The 21,145-nt window shown below is 43.3% G+C and overlaps 1 protein-coding gene across 1 annotated transcript in view; it reads right to left on the bottom strand.

Annotated features, from left to right (window-relative positions):
* Positions 1-12,469, bottom strand: part of LOC135518844 (rho guanine nucleotide exchange factor 18-like) — a 55,403-nt gene extending 42,934 nt beyond the window's left edge. Inside the window, exon 1 of the mRNA XM_064943828.1 lies at positions 12,209-12,469. The gene's annotated coding sequence lies outside the window, so the exon portion shown is untranslated. The remainder of the gene's footprint in view (positions 1-12,208) is intronic.
* Positions 12,470-21,145: the final 8,676 nt, after the last annotated feature.

The raw sequence follows: 21,145 nt of genomic DNA, 5'->3' as shown, positions 1-21,145 counted from the left end.
GGATCCCAGCAGCGTGTGGCAGCTCATGTTTTTTTAAATTCTACTAAGTCAGTCCCCACCACTATATTTTATTATCAACCTGTCATGCCAGAGCCTGCAGTGAAGTAGTGGTAGAAACAAGTGGATAAACACTGATCACTGTTTGCAGTGACTAATGTGCCCTGCATTCTTCTTTTTGTTCATTTAACCTTTACTGACTCATGCTGACACCAAGGCCTTTTTGTTAATTTAACCTTTACTAAGGCAGGGACTCATGCTGACACCAAGGCCTTTTTTAAAATTTAACCTTTACTAAGGCAGGGACTCATGCTGACACCAAGGCCTTTTTTTAAACAGACGAGCCCTGCATGAACATCAATACAACATCAATTAGACTAAACATGAAAACAAAACACAAATCACATGAAACATTCTTAAGAAAATGTCCTCAGCATCCACCTTCCCTTCCGTCTTCAAGAGGCTGAGAGTTGCACCCCTTCTGAAGAAACCTACACTGATCCCTCCGATGTCAACAACTACAGACCAGTATCCCTTCTTTCTTTTCTCTCCAAAACTCTTGAAGGCCGTCCTGGCCAGCTCTCCCGCTATCTCTCTCAGAATGACCTTCTTGATCCAAATCAGTCAGGTTTCAAGACTAGTCATTCAACTGAGACTGCTCTTCTCTGCATCACGACCTCCGTAAAGCTAACTCTCTCTCCTCTGCTCTCATCCTTCTAGACCTATCGGCTGCCTTCGATACTGTGAACCATCAGATCCTCCTCTCCACCCTCTCCGAGTTGGGCATCTCCAGGCGGCCCACGCTATTCCCTACCTGACAGTGCACCAGGGTGGCGAAGGGAGAATCTGTCTCCTTGGAGCTCTCACCACTGGTGTCCCCCAGGGCTCTGTTCTAGGCCCTCTCCTATTCTCGCTATACACCAAGTCACTTGGCTCTGTCATAACCTCACATGGTCTCTCCTATCATTGCTTAGTCAGAACAAGAATCTTCTCCTTTCCCCCTTCTGATGACCAGGTGGCACCTCTGCATGTCTGGCAGACATATCAGTGTGGATGACCACCACCTCAAGCTGAACCTCGGCAAGACGGAGCTGCTTTCCTCCCGGGAAGGACTGCCCGTTCCATGATCTCGCCATCACAGTTGACAACTCCATTGTGTCCTCCTCCCAGAGCGCTAAGAACCTTGGCGTGATCCTGGACAACACCCTGTCGTTCTCAACCAACATCATGGCGGTGGCCCGTTCCTGTAGGTTCATGCTCTACAACATCCGCAGAGTACGTGCCTCACACAGGAAACGGCGCAGGTCCTAATCCAGGCACTTGTCATCTCCCGTCTGGATTACTGCAGTGCTGTTGGCTGGGCTCCTGCCTGTGCCATTAAACCCCTACAACTCATCCAGAACGCCGCAGCCCGTTGGTGTTCAACCTTCCCATTCTCTCAACCCCGCTCCTCCGCTCTCTCCACTGGCTTCCAGTTGAAGCTGCATCCGCCAAGACCATGGTGCTTGCCTAACCTGTGAGGGGAACGGCACCGGACCTCAGGCTCTGATCAGGCCCTACACCCAAGCAAGGGCACTGCGTTCATCCACCTCTGGCCTGCTCGCCTCCCTACCATTGAGGAAGGTTCCCGACTCAGCCCAGTCAAAACTGTTCGCTGCTCTGGCCCCCCAATGGTGGAACAAACTCCCTCACGACGCCAGGACAGCGGAGTCAATCACCACCTTCCGGAGACACCTAAACCCCACCTCTTCAAGGAATACCTAGGATAATAAGTAATCCTTCTCACAAATGATTTAGATGCACTATTGTAAAGTGGCTGTTCCACTGGATGTCAGAAGGTGAAACCAATTTGTAAGTCGCTCTGGATAAGCGTCTGCAAATGACTTAAATGTAATGTAAATGTAAATGTTTAAGGAGTTTTGGAGATCATTTTACACCGGAAGCACAAAACAACTAAAGGCACCGACCAGAGCCATTTTCACCAGGGCAACTTCCAGATCTGGTAGGGAGGGAACTTCCCGCTGCCGAACAGAGCCCATTTTCACCAGGGCAACTTCAAGATCTGGTAGGGAGAGAACTTCCCGCTGCCGAACAGAGCCCACTTTCAGAGATTAATTACAGTGACTCTAAGTCCGAATCTGAGATAGATTGTCTCCAGGCGGACAAAGATGACTCCGAAACACACAGAATAGACTGATTGGATTGACCTAACGAGGTGACTGATCTCTAGGGTTAGCCATCCCTGACTCCGGGTCTGGTATACGTCTGAAGGGTAACAATAAAGTAAGGTAGGGCAGAAGTTTATGCAAGACGAGCGCAACGCATCAATACACGAGACTTCCGAGAGGGCCAGCCTACTTTCTGATACAAAATGCAAAGATGTATACTGAACCTGTCGTCCGCATCCAATGGCTTCGATTCGGCGCCAGATGCATTCATATAGATGACATCACCATAGTCTAATTAACCGGTATGAATGTTGACCGAAAGATTTTGTTTTCTGCTATTTAATGAAAACCGTTCCTATTGAAGAGGACTACTTTAAGTTGTTCATTTCATCAACATGCTTTTTTGAAAGATCGCTTTTCATCAGTCCAGATATGTATGAAGTTGGGACACCATCCAAAGTACGTTGATTTGAAAAACAACATATACTTGTTTTTTTACCTGCATTTAAGTACCAATTTCAGTTCAACAAATGCTTTCTGCAGGGCAATGAAGGCAGATTGAAGCTCTGATAGAGCCTGGTCAGCTGGGGGGCAATGAAGGCAGATTGAAGCTCTGATAGAGCCTGGTCAGCTGGGGGCAATGAAGGCAGATTGAAGCTCTGATAGAGCCTGGTCAGCTGGGGGCAATGAAGGCAGATTGAAGCTCTGATAGAGCCTGGTCAGCTGGGGGCAATGAAGGCAGATTGAAGCTCTGATAGAGCCTGGTCAGCTGGGGGCAATGAAGGCAGATTGAAGCTCTGATAGAGCCTGGTCAGCTGGGGGCAATGAAGGCAATGAAGCTCTGATAGAGTCTGGTCAGCTGGGGGCAATTTGAAGCTCTGATAGAGCCTGGTCAGCTGGGGGGCAATGAAGGCAGATTGAAGCTCTGATAGAGCCTGGTCAGCTGGGGGCAATGAAGGCAGATTGAAGCTCTGATAGAGCCTGGTCAGCTGGGGGCAATGAAGGCAGATTGAAGCTCTGATAGAGCCTGGTCAGCTGGGGGGCAATGAAGGCAAATTGAAGCTCTGATAGAGCCTGGTCAGCTGGGGGGCAATGAAGGCAGATTGAAGCTCTGATAGAGCCTGGTCAGCTGGGGGGCAATGAAGGCAAATTGAAGCTCTGATAGAGCCTGGTCAGCTGGGGGGCAATAACATACAGCAAAGTGTCATGTGCACACAGGTGAAAGTTGTGTTTGTTTTTTTACAGATAGACCAATATTGTTAATGTAAATAGTGAAAAGAACCGGCCAACAATCGATACCTGTGGAACACCCTTCGTTATGTCCAGAAAGGCTGATTTAACCCAATCAGCAAATACACACTGTTGGCCTTGTCCAGGGGAATTTACAAAAGCCTCTAAAAGCATTTTTCCACAAATGGTGTGTTAACATTCACACAAAATAAAATTGTGTGTAAACAGTGTTTGTGTGTTTACCCTCACCTACAATAATGACTGCCTTTGATAACAGTCAGCACACTCCAATTAGTTAGTAAATGTTCAACATGCTCCCTTCACGCCCACATGGCAGGGGCCTTGACACACTGCTTACTGATTAACAGTAGCTAGATACAGTCTCTCTCTGTGTGTGTGTGTGTGTGTATCTCTCTCTCTCTCTCTCTCTCTCTCTCTCTCTCTCTCTCGTAAACATTACACTCACAAAAGTTTTTAAAGAATATAGACATTTACAAACGTTATATTATTGGTTATGTACAGTGTTGTAACAATGTGCAAGTAGTTGAAGTATGAAATCTTGCTGCTGTGATGGCACACTGCTGTATTTCACCAAACAGATATGGAAGTTCATCAATGTTTGATTTGTTTTCAAATTATTTGTGGGTCCGTGTAATCTGAGGGAAATATGTGTCTCTAATGTGGTCATACATTTGGCAGGAGGTTAGGAAGTGCAGCTCAGTTTCCACCTCATTTTGTGGGCAGTGTGCACATAGCCTGTCTTCTCTTGAGAGTCAGGACCGCCTACGGCAGCCTCCCTCAATAGCAAGGCAATGCTCACTGAGTCAGTACATCAGTGGCGGTCTGTGCCATTTAAAAAGAGGGAGGAAGATGCCATTTAAAATGAGGGAGGAAGATTTCTATTACAGCATATTGGATGACTATCATTCATATTACATTCAACCAGGTCAATGTAACATCGAGATGTTTAGGCTATGACATGATACTCAAATTTCCCTGTACCCATTATGAGGTTGCTACAACCTAGCCTACAGTATGAATGAAAGTTTACAGCGCAGGTGCACAGGTCGAGAAAATGTTTTTGTAATAAAGTTGACAGACAGTGACACATTCAGTACCGCCTTGCACAAACTTGCCTTCATCTAGCTGATGTATGGTGTAATCATTAGTCCAACAGTTGCAATGCAAACGAGAGTTTCTATTGGACAAATTCAGTTCCCCATTTATCCCTATTTCGTTCCATTTGCTTCTGTATACGAAACGTTTTTCAATAGAATCGGCAGAATGAATACACCCCTGGTCACACGCAAACACAGTTCACTTTCATAGCAGCCATGTACAAACAGCATGATCACTTAGATGGTTGGATAATTCCTTCTCACATCTACGTGCTCTCCTCCTCTCACATTTTCCCTTCGTTTGTGGACTTCAGTGCACAACACATCAGCTGTCTGTGATCAGGCGAAAATACCTTTCCAAGCCAAAGCTTCATATCATAATACTGTCACCATATTAGCTAACATCAAGCCAACATAGCTACTAGAACGCGTTAGTAAACCCGCTGCAATCATGCAGTAGTGTACAGTCAGCAAGCAGGTTATCAGTTACACCGCAGGCCCCGGTGAGAATAAGTTAATAAAACCAAAAAGGTTACCTTGACTTGTAAGAGTTCCAGTGTTAGATAACCAAAGCCAGATAGCTAACATAGCATTCCTCTCTGATTGAGTAGGCTAAACTAGCAAGCTGCATTAGCAAGCTAAGTGAAAAAAAATCTGAAATCTCTCTCGCTTCAAACCTGTTCAACTATGGTCTTTCCCTCTCTTTGAGTCAACAACATTTTATACACTGCAGGGCTAGCTAGCTTATGCTTTCAGTACTAGATTTATTACCTGATCCTTCGATTGGGTGGACATGTACCCAGAGAAGGACGGGAGTTAGCTGTCCTCCAATTTTACTGAAATTAACTGAGGATGGTCCTCCCTTTCCTCCTCTGAGGAGCCTCCAATGCTGTACATAGTCAAGGATTTTGTTCATTTGGGTTCAGTCACAGTGGTCAGGTATTCTGCTACTGTGTACTGTCTGTTTAGGGTCAGTCACAGTGGTCAGGTATTCTGCCACTGTGTACTCTCTGTTTAGGTCCAGATAGCAAACCAATTTTCTCTGTTTTTTGGTTGATTCCTTCCAGTTTCTCAAGAAGTTATCTTTTCGCTTTCTCACAATTTGTTTGGGTCTCATGTGTTTCTATCCTGGGCCTCTGTGGGGTTTGTTTGTGAACAGAGCCCCAGAACCAGCTGGCTTAAAGGACACTTCTGTAGGTTCATATCTCTGTATGCGAGGGCTTTGTGGTGGAATGTGTTGGCATTTAATACAGCTCTTTTCTGTATTTTGATAACTAGTGGCGATAGTCCTGATTCTGGTCTGCGTGCATTGTTTGGGGTTTTGCATTGTACACACAGTATATTTCTGCAGGTCTCTCTCTCTTTGTATTCTTTATTTTATTTAACTAGGCAAGTCAGTTAAGAACAAATTCTTATTTACAATGACGGCCTAACCCCGGCCAAACCCTCCCTTTACCCTGGGTCAATTGTGTGCCGCCCCTATGGGACTGCCGATCACAGCCGGTTGTGATACAGCCCGGGATCGAACCAGGGTCTGTAGTGACGCCTCCAGCACAAGAGATGCAGTGCCTTAGAACGCTGCGCCACTCTCCCCTGGTCTCTCCCTCCCTTGGTCTCTTTCTGTGTGTGGACTGTGGCAGCGAATGCTCATGGTGAGGGTGTAAATCCTCAGGCTGGGGAAGAATGATGTGGGTGAAAGATCTTGAGTGGCCCAGCTATCTAGGCCTAATTATAATCATGTGACCTGCTCCCATTAGGGGTTCTGCAGGGACAGACTGGGATGGCTGGCCTGGCAAAAGTTGTTTAACCCCCCCCCCACACACACACACACTTTCAAGTGCCATCTGAGAGGTGTCAGGTCTCCTAGCAAGGTCCACAATGATCATGAGACAGGACAGGCCATAATCCATGGAAACAGAGAGAATATATGAAATGTTACTGTTTTGGTAGAGAGAACACATTGACCTTGGGGATCCTGAGTGGTGCAGCGGTCCAAGGCACTGCATCTCAGTGCTAGAGGCATCACTACAGAACCTGGTTCGAATCCAGACAGGATCACTAACGGCCGTGATTGGGAGTCCCATAGGGCAGCGCACAACTGGCCCAGCACCGTTTGGCCGGGGGTAGGCCGTAATTGGAAATAAGAATATTTTCTTAACTGACTTGGCCTTAGTTAAATAAAGGTTCAAAAAATACAAATAATTATAGGAGAGGAAGAATCCACAAGGATCTGTACTTCCGGCGCCGACAGAGATGGCCGCCTCGCTTCGCATTCCTAGGAAACTATGCAGTTTTTTGTTTTTTTTACGTGTTATTTCTTACATTAGTACCCCAGGTCATCTTAGGTTTCATTACATACAGTCGAGAAGAACTACTGTATATAAGATCAGCGTCAACTCACCATCAGTACGACCAAGAATATGTTTTTCGCGACGCGGATCCTGTGTTCTGCCTTACAAACAGGACAATGGAATGGATCGCATGCAGCGACCCAAAAAAACGACTCCGAAAAAGAGGGAAACGAGGCGGTCTTCTGGTCAAACTACGGAGATGGGCACATCGTGCCCCACTTCCTAGCATTCTTCTTGCCACTGTCCAGTCTCTTGACAACAAGGTTGATGAAATCCGAGCAAGGGTAGCATTCCAGAGGGACATCAGAGATTGTAATGTTCTGTGCTTCACGGAAACATGGCTCACTGGAGAGACGCTATCCGAAGCGGTGCAGCCAACGGGTTTCTCCACGCATCGCGCCGACAGAAACGAACACCTTTCTGGCAAGAAGAGGGGTGGGGGCGTATGCCTTATGGCTAACGAGGCATGGTGCGATGAAAGAAACATACAGGAACTCAAATCCTTCTGTTCACCTGATTTAGAATTCCTCACAATCAAATGTAGACCGCATTATCTACCAAGAGAATTCTCTTTGATTATAATCACAGCCGTATATATCCCCCCCCAAGCAGACACATCGATGGCTCTGAACTAACTTTATTTAACTCTTTGCAAACTGGAAACCATTTATCCGGAGGCTGCATTCATTGTTGCTGGGGATTTTAACAAGGCTAATCTGAAAACAAGACTCCCTAAATTTTATCAGCATATCGATTGCGCAACCAGGGGTGGAAAAACCTTGGATCACTGTTACTCTAACTTCCGCGACGCATATAAGGCCCTGCCCCGCCCCCTTTCGGAAAAGCTGACCACAACTCCATTTTGCTGATACCTGCCTACAGACAAAAACTAAAAAAGAAGCTCCCACGCTGAGGTCTGTCCAACGCTGGTCCGACCAAGCTGACTCCACACTCCAAGACTGCTTCCATCACGTGGACTGGGACATGTTTCGTATTGCGTCAGATAACAACATTGACGAATACGCTGATTCGGTGTGCGAGTTCATTAGAACGTGCATTGAAGATGTCGTTCCCATACCAACGATTAAAACATTCCCTAACCAGAAACTGTGGATTGATGGCAGCATTCGTGAAACTGAAAGCGCGAACCACTGCTTTTAATCAGGGCAAGGTGTCTGGTAACATGACTGGATACAAACAGTGCAGCTATTCCCTCCGTAAGGCTATCAAACTAGCTAAGCGTCAGTACAGAGACAAAGTAGAATCTCAATTCAACGGCTCAGACACAAGAGGCATGTGGCAGGGTCTACAGTCAATCACAGACTACAGGAAGAAATCCAGCCCAGTCACGGACCAGGATGTCTTGCTCCCAGGCAAACTAAATAACTTTTTGCCCGCTTTGAGGACAATACAGTGCCACTGACACGGCCTGCAACGGAAACATGCGGTCTCTCCTTCACTGCAGCCGAGGTGAGTAAAACATTTAAACGTGTTAACCCTCGCAAGGCTGCAGGCCCAGACGGCATCCCCAGCCGCGCCCTCAGAGCATGCGCAGACCAGCTGGCTGGTGTGTTTACGGACATATTCAATCAATCCCTATACCAGTCTGCTGTTCACACATGCTTCAAGAGGGCCACCATTGTTCCTGTTCCCAAGAAAGCTAAGGTAACTGAGCTAAACGACTACCGCCCCGTAGCACTCACTTCCGTCATCATGGAGTTCTTTGAGAGACTAGTCAAGGACCATATCACCTCCACCCTACCTGACACCCTAGACCCACTCCAGTTTGCTTACCGCCCAAATAGGTCCACAGACGATGCAATCTCAACCACACTGCACACTGCCCTAACCCATCTGGACAAGAGGAATACCTATGTGAGAATGCTGTTCATCGACTACAGCTCGGCATTCAACACCATAGTACCCTCCAAGCTCGTCATCAAGCTCGAGACCCTGGGTCTCGACCCCGCCCTGTGCAACTAGGTACTGGACTTCCTGACGGGCCGCCCCCAGGTGGTGAGGGTAGGTAACAACATCTCCTCCCCGCTGATCCTCAACACTGGGGCCCCACAAGTGTGCGTTCTGAGCCCTCTCCTGTACTCCCTGTTCACCCACGACTGCCTCCAACTCAATCCTCAAGTTTGCGGACGACACAACAGTGGTAGGCTTGATTACCAACAACGACGAGTCGGCCTACAGGGAGGAGGTGAGGGCCCTCAGAGTGTGGTGTCAGGAAAATAACCTCACACTCAACGTCAACAAAACTAAGGAGATGATTGTGGACTTCAGGAAACAGCAGAGGGAACACCCCCCTATCCACATCGATGGAACAGTAGTGTAGAGAGTAGCAAGTTTTAAGTTCCTCGGCATACACATCACAGACAAACTGAATTGGTCCACTCACACAGACAGCATCGTGAAGAAGGTGCAGCAGCGCCTCTCAACCTCAGGAGGCTGAAGAAATTTGGCTTGTCACCAAAAGCACTCATTCACAGATGCACAGAGAGCATCCTGGCGGGCTGTATCACCGCCTGGTACGGCAACTGCTCCGCCCTCAACCGTAAGGCTCTCCAGAGGGTAGTGAGGTCTGCTCACCGGGGGCAAACTACCTGCCCTCCAGGACACCTACACCACCCGATGTTACAGGAAGGCCATAAAGATCATCAAGGACATCAACCACCCGAGCCACTGCCTGTTCACCCCGCTATCATCCAGAAGGCGAGGTCAGTACAGGTGCATCAAAGCTGGGACCGAGAGACTGAAAAACAGCATCTATCTCAAGGCCGTCAGACTGTTAAACAGCCACCACTAACATTGAGTGGCTGCTGCCAACACACTGACACTGACTCAACTCCAGCCACTTTAATAATGGGAATTGATGGGAAATGATGTAAATATATCACTAGCCACTTTAAACAATGCTACCTTATATAATGTTACTTACCCTACATTATTCATCTCATATGCATACGTATATACTGTACTCTATATCATCGACTGCATCCTTATGTAATACATGTATCACTAGCCACTTTAACTATGCCACTTTGTTTACATACTCATCTCATATGTATATACTGTACTCGATACCATCTACTGTATCTTGCCTATGCTGCTCTGTACCATCACTCATTCATATATCCTTATGTACATATTCTTTATCCCCTTACACTGTGTATAAGACAGTAGTTTAGGAATTGTTAGTTAGACTACTTGTTGGTTATTACTGCATTGTCGGAACTAGAAGCACAAGCATTTCGCTACACTCGCATTAACATCTGCTAACCATGTGTATGTGACAAATACAAATTTGATTTGATCTCTAATGTCATGTTATGTACTGTATTCAACACAGAGGCAGGATCCAGCACAGTGACTGAACAGGTGTAAAACCTCTTCACCTACAGTGGGGCAAAAAAGTATTTAGTCAGCCACCAATTGTGCAAGTTCTCCCACTTAAAAAGATGAAAGAGTCCTATGACAGACAAAATGGGGGGGAAAAAAATCCAGAAAATCACATTGTAGGATTTTTAATTAATTAATTTGCAAATTTTGGTGGAAAATAAGTATTTGCTCACCTACGAACAAGCAAGATTTCTGGCTCTCACAGACCTGTAACTTCTTCTTTAAGAGGCTCCTCTGTCCTCCACTCGTTACCTGTATTAATGGCACCTGTTTGAACTTGTTATCAGTATAAAAAGACACCTGTCCACAACCTCAAACAGTCACACTCCAAACTCCACTATGGCCAAGACCAACGCGCTGTCAAAGGACACCAGAAACAAAATTGTAGACCTGCACCAGGCTGGGAAGACTGAATCTGCAATGGATAAGCAGCTTGGTTTGAAGAAATCAACTGTGGGAGCAATTATTAGGAAATGGAAGACATACAAGACCACTGATAATCTCCCTCAATCTGGGGCTCCACGCAAGATCTCACCCCATGGGGTCAAAATGATCACAAGAACGGTGAGCAAAAATCCCAGAACCACACGGGGGTGCCTAGTGAATAACCTGCAGAGAGCTGGGACCAAAGTAACAAAGCCTACCATCAGTAACACACTACGCCGCCAGGGACTCAAATCCTGCAGTGCCAGACATGTCCCCCTGCTTAAGCCAGTACATGTCCAGGCCCGTCTGAAGTTTGCTAGAAAGCATTTGGATGATCCAGAAGAAGATTGGGAGAATGTCATATGTCAGATGAAAACAAAATATAACTTTTTGGTAAAAACTGAACTCATCGTGTTTGGAGGACAAAGAATGCTGAGTTGCATCCAAAGAACACAATACCTACTGCGAAGCATGGGGGTGGAAACATCATGCTTTGGGGCTGTTTTTCTGCAAAGAGACCAGGATGACTGATCCGTGTAAAGGAAAGAATGAATGGGGCCATGTATCGTGAGATTGAGTGAAAACCTCCTTCCATCAGCAAGGACATTGAAGATGAAACGTGGCTGGGTCTTTCAGCATGACAATGATCCCAAACACATCGCCCGGGCAACGAAGGAGTGGCTTCGTAAGAAGCATTACAAGGTCCTGGAGTGGCCTAGCCAGTCTCCAGATCTCAACCCCATAGAAAATCTTTGGAGGGAGTTGAAAGTCCATGTTGCCCAGCAACAGCCCCAAAACATCACTGCTCTAGAGGAGATCTGCATGGAGGAATGAGCCAAAATACCAGCAACAGTGTGTGAAAACCTTGTGAAGACTTACAGAAAACGTTTGACCTCTGTCATTGCCAAAAAAATTGTATATAACAAAGTATTGAGATAAACTTTTGTTATTGACCAAATACTTATTTTCCACCATGATTTGCAAAAAAATAAATAAATAATTACATGCCTCATATTTTTAAGTGGGAGAACTTGCACAGTTGGTGGCCGACTAAATACTTTTTTGCCCCACTGTAGTTACAGGAAATAGTCAGGAGTGTAAACGGCAGGTGTTATGCTCAGTAGAGTATGTAGAGAGGTAGGTGTATGTTTACGTCTAAGCTTTCATGTCTTGGAGAGACAACTATATAAGTCTCAAATTGCAGTAAAGTTTGAATGTTGCGTTAAGGTTTGACATTTGTTTGTACAACGTATATGCCTGTAAAGCATTTAAATCACAGTTAGCAAAATACATGTGGAATTATCGGGAAAGTTAATAATGTACAATTATAGCCATCAAATGCTTCCAATTTTATAACGTGTTTGTAGCACCTAGCTAACCGAACAACAATGTAATTTGTTTCACATACTGTAGGCTTTGTAACCTGGCCGGTGTAAACCAACAATAAGTATGTCCTTTCCCTGTAAAAGAGAAACGAGAAAATACGCCATCAAACCATTCGATCAATTCTTACCCCATTCTCGATCAACTCGAGCCCAACGCGAGCGGTGGTAATTTCAAAATAAATAGAAAGAAGTTTACTTTGTATCTGCTGCTACGTAGTTCCAGTGGAAAGTGATACAATTATATTGGCTACATACGTTTCACTGTGGAAAGTAACACTTCCTATGCGACAAGTGATCCAACAACAAAAATGAAGCAATGAAAATTCCCGTCCAGCGTTGGATCAAGGAGCCAGGAGTGTAATCATTAGTCCAAACAGTTTTGCAACTAAGACGAGAGTTTCTATTGAATAAATTCAGGTAGGTCCCTCCCCGTTTCGTTCCGTTTGCTTCCGTTTAAGAATCGTTTTGCAACACAATCGGCGTAATGAATACGCCCCAGTATCAGTCCTTCTCTTAGCATTCTGGGAGACGATGTTCGTTTATTTCATGAACGCAACACATTCCACAAATTAATTCTGCTCGACCTGTTACAGAGACACCCATTTCGCTGTAATTTTTTTTTTTTTTTTTACATGAATGTAGGTGGGCATTGTTATTATATACATCCATATAGGTCTATATACATATGTATATAATAACAATGCCCACCTACATTAATGTAAAAAAATAATATTTTGATGCAAAACCCAAAACAGGGTTTTGCATCAAAAGATGCAAAGTTATGGACAAAGACACAAAACATCCACATCAAATTAAATATTTTTCTTGATCAAATAATATGGAAAACAACCAATTTTTGTGCAGCATTAATTTCCCATCATTACAAAAACACAATGTAAATGTATATTACTGTATCGTACATAGGCTGGTCATCTAGGTTTGTACCTGAAGACGTTCTATCACCATGGAGATAAAACAATGACCAATACAGCAATTGAACACATTGAGACATCAAGGGCTTTGTGATGATGTGGTTCAGTTGGTACAGCGTGATGCTTGCAACGCTAGGGTTGTGGGTTTGATTCCCACAGGGGGAAATGTATGTGTTCACTACTGTAAATTGCTCTGGATAAGGGCATCTACTAAAATGTAAAAGGAATGAATAGATCATAGAAATAAGTTGCATTTGCTAAGTATTTCAAGAAACTGGAAAACATATATCAAGCAAGTGTATATATATTGTTTTTATTTTAAAATTGTATTATTTATTTATAGGGGACAATGCACATTACTCAACATCAATATTATAATAATGCAGCATCCATGTAAATGTCCCGGGGTTAGACAAAGATCATTTGCACCCATAGTCCCTGGGAAGGTAAAGACCTTTACACAGCCACTATACAAATACTCACTAAAACAACGCAATCCCCTCTAGTTACTGCTCTTGTTATCCTGGAGGGGCTTTCCTTGAGCATGATATTCTGGCATGGGGGTGGAGCAACAAGACCACGCAGGATCTTAAAGACAAAGCCTGCATCTACATACGGCTTTAAACTGTCCAGAGTGAATATATTATGTCTGTGAATGACGTGACAATGGTGGTAACTGTTTGGTTAGTTATCAAAAAATCTTAGATGTTTGTTTGTAGTGATTCAATTGGTTTCAGAATAGAATAGCAGCATGTGAGGCAACATGTCCGATGTGAGAATATCATAGCATGAATATATAGTTTGGCGGCCTCTAGAGGAAGATAAGATTTTATAAACCTAAAATTGGATAATCCAAACTTTACGTGTTAACCACCTTCTTCACGTGTTTATTGAATGTCAAGATAGAGTCCAAAATGACGCAGAGATACCTGAAGTTGGAAACAACTTTTAGATTCTCCCCATTAACAAGGACAGCTCTTTGGGAAGAATCAATGGTAATATAAGTATTATCAGATTAACTGGTTTCTACAGGTAATTGTCAGCCTCAAGTTACAAATGTTGGTAAATACTCAAATACATTTAGTTGACATTTTATCTCTGACAAAAGTAGTGCACTGGGCCAACTAGCCTTGTATTGGCGGACGGATGTTTTTTTCTTTCTGTATGTGAATCAAGTGCACCTACCAACAACAGCACAACATGCCTTTATCCTTGGCTTTTCTACCGAAATGTTTGGTGATCGACAAGGAATGCCTTGATGATCAGTCTGGTTGGTGACCACTGGTCTATATAGTGTACTCAACTGTTTTTGCCTCGTGACCCAACATTAACCAGGTTGTCTCAGTTGCAATCCAATATTCGCATGGCAATTCGATGTTTACCTAAATGCAATCTGGGAAACTATTTTTACTGCTATATTGATAGTAAATGTACCAATTATAAGACATGTGAACAACAGTCGCACCTTTTTCATTGTCAATAATTCAGTTTAGCCCATGATGAAGAATGTTAAACTCTCTGGTTTGAGACCACAAATTCTGCAAACACACTAACTAAGTATAACCTATAGGCCTATATGGAAAATACTACGATTGAAGAAAAATAGTTCAGAGGTTAAATAATTTTTTTAAATAAAATAAAATAAAAAAACTTTATAATTTCTACACACTTTCTAACTTTTTTTGTTGTTGTTTAAATTCAGACTAGTATTTTCATTTTAAAAATTGTGATAATTGACACACGCGACCCGTTCATAAACTCCCGTAGTTACCCAGCAGTTGAGAATCGGGGACTCAATGCCGTCTGGGCCCGTCTTTTTAGCTAACATTCCGCACCTCGACATTCCTGTTTGTCAAAGAGACTGGCCTTTCGGCAATCTCAAAGTTCAATGTGCAGCTGGATTTCCTTGAGGAGTTGATCATTTGGTGGTTGGAAAGAAACAGAAATAGAATGAATAGAACGGTTTGGTAGCTCGAACCTAGGCAATTTGACTGGTATACGCATAGGCACACTCGCCTGGTAATGCGAGGAAATAATTTCCTTGGCAATTCGGAATGTTCTATCAATAGATTCTGGATTGTCATGGCAACGCAGAATGTTTATTCAAATGATGCTATCTGATGTGGCCCATGCAATGGAATGTATTTTTTGGCTCAATAACAAATACAAAATATATATTTATATGGTAAGAATAAGAATGTGTTCTTAACTGACTTGCCTAGTTAAATAATGGTTAAAAAAATTAATAAAAATAAATATTCTATTTGCAAAAATAATGATGGCAGAATTGGAGTCAATTATAGAAGAGACCCAATCTGGCTTCATGAGGAATATACATATATCTAATAATATCCGACTGGTGTTAGACCTTATTGACTATTCTGATCTAATCTTCCAAGATAGTTTTATTGTCCTTCTTAGACTTTTATAAAGCTTTGGATACAGTGGAACATGAGTCTCCATTTCTCTCACATGAGAAATTTGTTTTTTGGGGAATTCTTTTGGAGTACTATTATAACTCTTTATATGAATGGGAAGAGTTCCATTAAATTTAATCATGACACTTCGAGATTTTGATTTGAAAAGAGGAATTAGGCAAAGTTGCCCAATTTTGCCTTCCTCTTCCAGCTTGCAACCCAACTTCACGTTTAAAAAGAAATCCAGCGATATAAATGGGATCTCTATTGCTGACAGAGATTTTTTCAGTTTTTTATTGTAATATTTATTTAAATGTATATATACATATATATATTTTTTGCTGACAGAGATGTTATCATAAGTCAGCTTGCAGATGACACCACCCTCATTTTGAAAGATGTTGACCAGATTCCTAGAGCAGTCAATGTGATAAATATTGTTTCCAATCATCTGGTGTTTGTCTAAAACTTAATAAGTGTGAATTGTTTGCTGTTAACGACTGTGTGATACCCTCTATATACAATATTCCAGTCAAGGAAGAAGTAACCTACCTTGGGTTTACCATATCTAAGGACCAACAGGAAAGATGCTCATTACATTTCATACCTATTATTGAAAAAAACAAAAGGAAGTTGAACCATTGGTTGCAGAGGGATTTATCCTTGAAAGGTTGAGTATTGCTTTCTAAAGCAGAAGGTATCTCCAGACGTACTTATGCAGCACAGTCCCTACGTCTTGACAACAAAATAATTAAAGCGGGTAACCAGATGCTTTTCAAAATCGTACACATTATATTAGGAAATCTGTCATTATGAATACATATTGTGGTTTCAATTTTTGGAATTTTCCTACTTTGAATAATACCTTTAAAATAAATTGGGCAAAACATTTCTTAAAGAATCCAACTTCAATTTGAAATTTCATCCGTCATTATTTTGGGGCAGCAGGTAGCCTAGTGGTTAGAGCGTTGTGCCATTAACCGAAAGGGTGCTGGGTCGAATCCCTGAGCTGACAAGGAAAAATATGTTTTTCTGCCCCTGAACAAGGCAGTTAACCCACTGTTCCCCGGTAGGTTGTCATTGTAAATTAGAATTGGTTCTTAATTGACTTGCCTTGTTAAATAAAGGTTACTTTAAAAACAATGTATCTTCTCCCAATTTGGTGGCTTCAATTTTATGTTTCTTTGTAACTAAACTCATCAAAAAAATAAACATTGCTTTTTCAGGACACTGTCTTTCAAAGATAATTTGTAAAAATCCAAATAACTTCATAGATCTTCATTATAAAGGGTTTAAACACCGTTTCCCATGCTTGTTCAATGAACCTTAAACAATTAATGAACATGCACCTGTGGAATGGTCGTTAAGGCACCAACAGCTTACAGACGGTAAGCAATTAAGGTCACAGTTATGAAAACGTAGGACACTAAAGAGGCCTTTCTACTGACTCTGAAAAACACCAAAAGAAAGATGCCCAGGGTCCCTGCTCATCTGCGTGAATGTGTCTTAGGCATGCTGCAAGAAGGCATGAGGACTGCAGATGTGGCCAGGGCAATAAATGCAATGTCCGTACTGTGAGACGTGTGTTACAGGGATATTGTAACGAGATAAAAAAATCCTCACAATTGAGTAACAATCCTTCTGCATTAAAATTTGACTCACCAGCAGGATATGATTATTGAACCAGTTCTTTAAAAATAAAGATTTGTTTGTATACAAAATGTCCTTATTGTTCCAAATGAAATACCTATTTGGGGAAAAATGATGTTTATATATTAAGAGTATCAATTGATTTCAATACCTTCTTATTCTTACATAATATAATGTGGCAAAGTAATTATTTAAATCTACCTTAAAAAATAATGAACAAGATGTTTTTTTCTTGTATGGCTGTGATATTTAGCAAGAATTATAATCAAATGTATCACATACTTTCTGTTAGTGGAGAGCACATTTTTGTATAATGAAGTCCATACCTTTGGCCAATTTACAACATATTGCAAGTTCCACCTACATTTTTCTATTGGAACATTTCTCATAAAAAACTACTCTAATGAACAAATTGTATATATTTTTCATCAGTAATTGAGACACTGTTAACTACTATGATTGAATTCACAAGGGATGGATCTGCATTGACAACAGTTTGTTTCTACAGGGTTAGTGCTTTTCACACCATTTCATATTCCTTTGGTGAGACAGGGAGCTCATTCATTGTATGTTTACAGATGTCCATCTGAGTTGAGCAGCTGGCCCACAAATCAAAGTCCTTTCTAAACCAATGTTCTAAAAACAGTGACTTGTTTTAATGACAAGATTAATCCATATAACATCCTAACATCCTTATGAGGGAAAACATAGTCTGTATAGAAGGAACCAACAATTGAGCATTTGTTTGTCGAAATCAGCCAGTTTAACAGGAGGTGTATCAACGGCATAAGGACACTGCAAAAGGGAACTTAAGCCACCAAATATATTGAAAATAAGATTTGGTATTGTAAACAAAACAAAAAAAGTTTTGGGTCTTTAAAGTAACGCTTTATCCAATAAATCTTTAAGACCGCCCTCACACACTCGGTTTAAGAACAAATGTTTTCACTCTGTGAGGTTTATTTTTTCCATATAAAGTTAAACAGTGGCTTGTCTCATTGGGAGCAAATAGATTTGTGTCTGTCAAGACAAGAGAACTCATAGGAGACTCCAGACATGCCTTCAGCCTTAGTCAGCAAAACTCTTCCTTCGAATGGACAAATCTCTGTCTAACCATGAGTTGAACTTATTTTGATATTTTTTTTATAGATGAGACTCCTGGGAAAAGATGAAGGTTCTTCATTCTTTCCTGTTCTTTTGTAATTGTTATCCCTAAATATATCACTGTGTCTTTGACTGGAAAACAGCAAGCTTCAGTGATATTAGTACCTTTCAAGTTTTTCAAATTCCGATTTAAACCTGACATCTTTGAGAAATGTGTAATTACATCAAGGGCTAGAGAAACTTCAAAATGGCTTTCAAAAAAATGTTTTGTACCATCTGCCAAATACATATGCCTGTGAGGGCATAGGCCCACCTACTTGGCAGCCGGGCCCGCCCACTGGGGAGACAGGCTCAGTCAATCAGAATTCGTTTTACCCCACAAAAAGGGCTTTATTACAGACAGAAATACTCCTCAGACATACACACCCCCATTGGTCTGATCACCTTTGGCTGGTTATGATAACATTGTTGCACAGATGCATTGCAAATAGTTGTATTTCAGTCTTTGACTAATAATGTTCTGTACTATTTTCATGTTTCATGTGGACCTCAGGAAGAGTAACTGATGGGGATCCTAATAAATACCAAAGAGGACATACAGTGATGAGCACAGTGAAAAAGAAGACCGAAGGGAATTGACAACTATTAGAAACATGGAAATCACTTGCAAACCTTGCGCAACGAGGCAATGGCATGCTGTAAATGACATGTGGAAAGTTTTAAGTTCCTGGGCGTACACATCACAAACTGAAATGGTCCACCCACAGACAGTGCGTTGATCCGTTGATTGACAGGTGTATGACAGTAGAACCATAAACTGTCCTGTAATGTGGATGCCCAGCAACGTTTTATAGTTATGTAGCCAATAGTTTATCGTTATAGTTCTTGGTGGATGGGCGGACGTAAACCCAGACACAACACAAATAATGCTATCATCACAACAGAACTAGCCTACTAGTAAGTCTAGCTAACGTTGGCGAACGTGACTGAAATTAATATACATTAACACTTATAAACTTACATTTCTTTAATTGACTTGTATACACTACAAATTGACTATCAAATTATTTACTCTGGCAAGTTTGCCATCAGCGAGCTGCAGTATGGGAGAAAAGCTGAAGTCGAATCGAGCACTTCCGCTGTTTTGCTGTGTCCATAGCAACGTTCGAAAATGGGGTGGAGTCGATGCGCATTGGGTTGTCAACCAGTGACGTCATTCTAGAACTATCCACAGCTGTGCTGGAACGATCCTTGACGTCTGTCATCTCAGTCTGTGACCATGGAAACGAGATGATTGAGAAATGATGCAGTTTTTTCTTCAATCACAACATCTCTCCACATCAGGACATTTGCACAGGTACTGTGAGAGTTTGAAAGTTACATAGTTAATTAAGTTTAGGTTCAATATACATGTGCAAATAGTTAGCCCTATGCAAAGAATTGGATTGGCCTAGCCTAGCTTGTAACGTTTCTCTAGGCTTACAGTAGCTTGCTTAACAATTTTCATAAATAACATTAGCTGTTGACATAAACAAAAATAATTAGGCCTAGCTTTCCAACTGTCAAACTTTCCAATTTAATTGTAATTTAAAAAGTAATTTCTGTGCATTCATTCAGATAATTGGACAGACTGATTGACAGTGAAACATGGAGTGCCATAGTAGGCCACCTGTAGAGCAGAGGGAGCCACTGGCCAAGAAGGCTGGTGGGCACCAGAGAGACTTTAAGATGGTGAGGCTAGACAAGAGGAGAAAACACTCAGCCCAGGGGGATATGGACATAGCCAGGAGCATGAGTGGCCTGGTGAGAGGCCTCAGTGCAGAGCATGGCTGTGGGGACACCATCAACCAGCCAGTGGGCCTCAGGAGGAGCAGAGCTGGGGGGCAGGAGACCTGTCGGGGCCCCGACCCTGCCCGAGTCACCATCCTGAGGAGGGAGCCCGTGGCCCCTGGGGCCGGGAGGTCTGAGGGGAGGACAGTGGACAGGGCGACAGGGATTGGCCGTGAGCTGCGTTGCAAGAGCACAGAGGCCTTGGGTGAGCAGTCCACTGTGGTGATCAAGCTGCCTGGAGGAGGAAGGACAGAGATACAGGCAAAAAGAGCCAACACCCCAGGCAGGGGTGTAGGGGGGGCTCCGCTGAAGCGGAGGGAGGAGTGGACCCCATACACCTCCCACCCTGCCCTGTCCCAGGCCATTGGAACCCGTAGGGAGAACCAGGAGGGAGAGGCTCATCAGCAGAGCTCCATGAAGGGACAAGACAAGAGAGCCCTGGTGCCTATGCCTCAAGGTGGGGGACGACAGAGGGGCCTCAGGGGGTTCGACACTGTACGCTGGTACAGCAACTTGCCCCTGCATGCCGACAGAGGCCCCATGCCGTTCCGTCGGAAGAAGAGCGTGAGCATGACGGGCAGCGTGTCGTGGGCTGACGACCAGTACTGGGCATGCTGGGACGGCTGGGACGAGGTCATCATCTGGGGGGACGAGGGGAAGAAGGAGGAGAGGAGGGGGAGGCAGAAGGACGAAGAGGAGAGGAAGGGGAGGCAGAAGGGTGAGGAGGAGAGGAGGGGGAGGCAGAAGGGTGAGGAGGAGAGGAGGGGGAGGCAGAAGGGTGAGGAAAGGGGGAAGAAGGAGAGGAGGAGGAACAGTGGACAGATGGAGGGCCATGGAGAGAAGAACCAGTGGAGGAAGTAGACTCAGAAACAGATAGGAAGTCAGGGATGTGGAGAAGTAGGGAGGACACCACCTATGCCTCACAGTATATCACTTGTCCTGCAGTCTGCTACTGAAGTTCCAAGAAAACCCTTTTCATACTAGAGTAGAAAATAAACAGATGGCTATCTTTTTGAAACTGTTCTGATGTCTTTGATATTTGTTAGTAAGGATTCCAATGAGACCAAGCAGTACAGAAATGTAATGTGCAGTGGTGTCTGAGCCAAGTCTGGATGTTTATATTGCACTCGGC

The sequence above is a fragment of the Oncorhynchus masou genome, chromosome 3, assembly GCF_036934945.1.
Source record: "Oncorhynchus masou masou isolate Uvic2021 chromosome 3, UVic_Omas_1.1, whole genome shotgun sequence".
Taxonomy (NCBI): Eukaryota; Metazoa; Chordata; class Actinopteri; order Salmoniformes; family Salmonidae; genus Oncorhynchus; species Oncorhynchus masou.
This window is presented reverse-complemented; position numbering and strand designations above follow the sequence as displayed.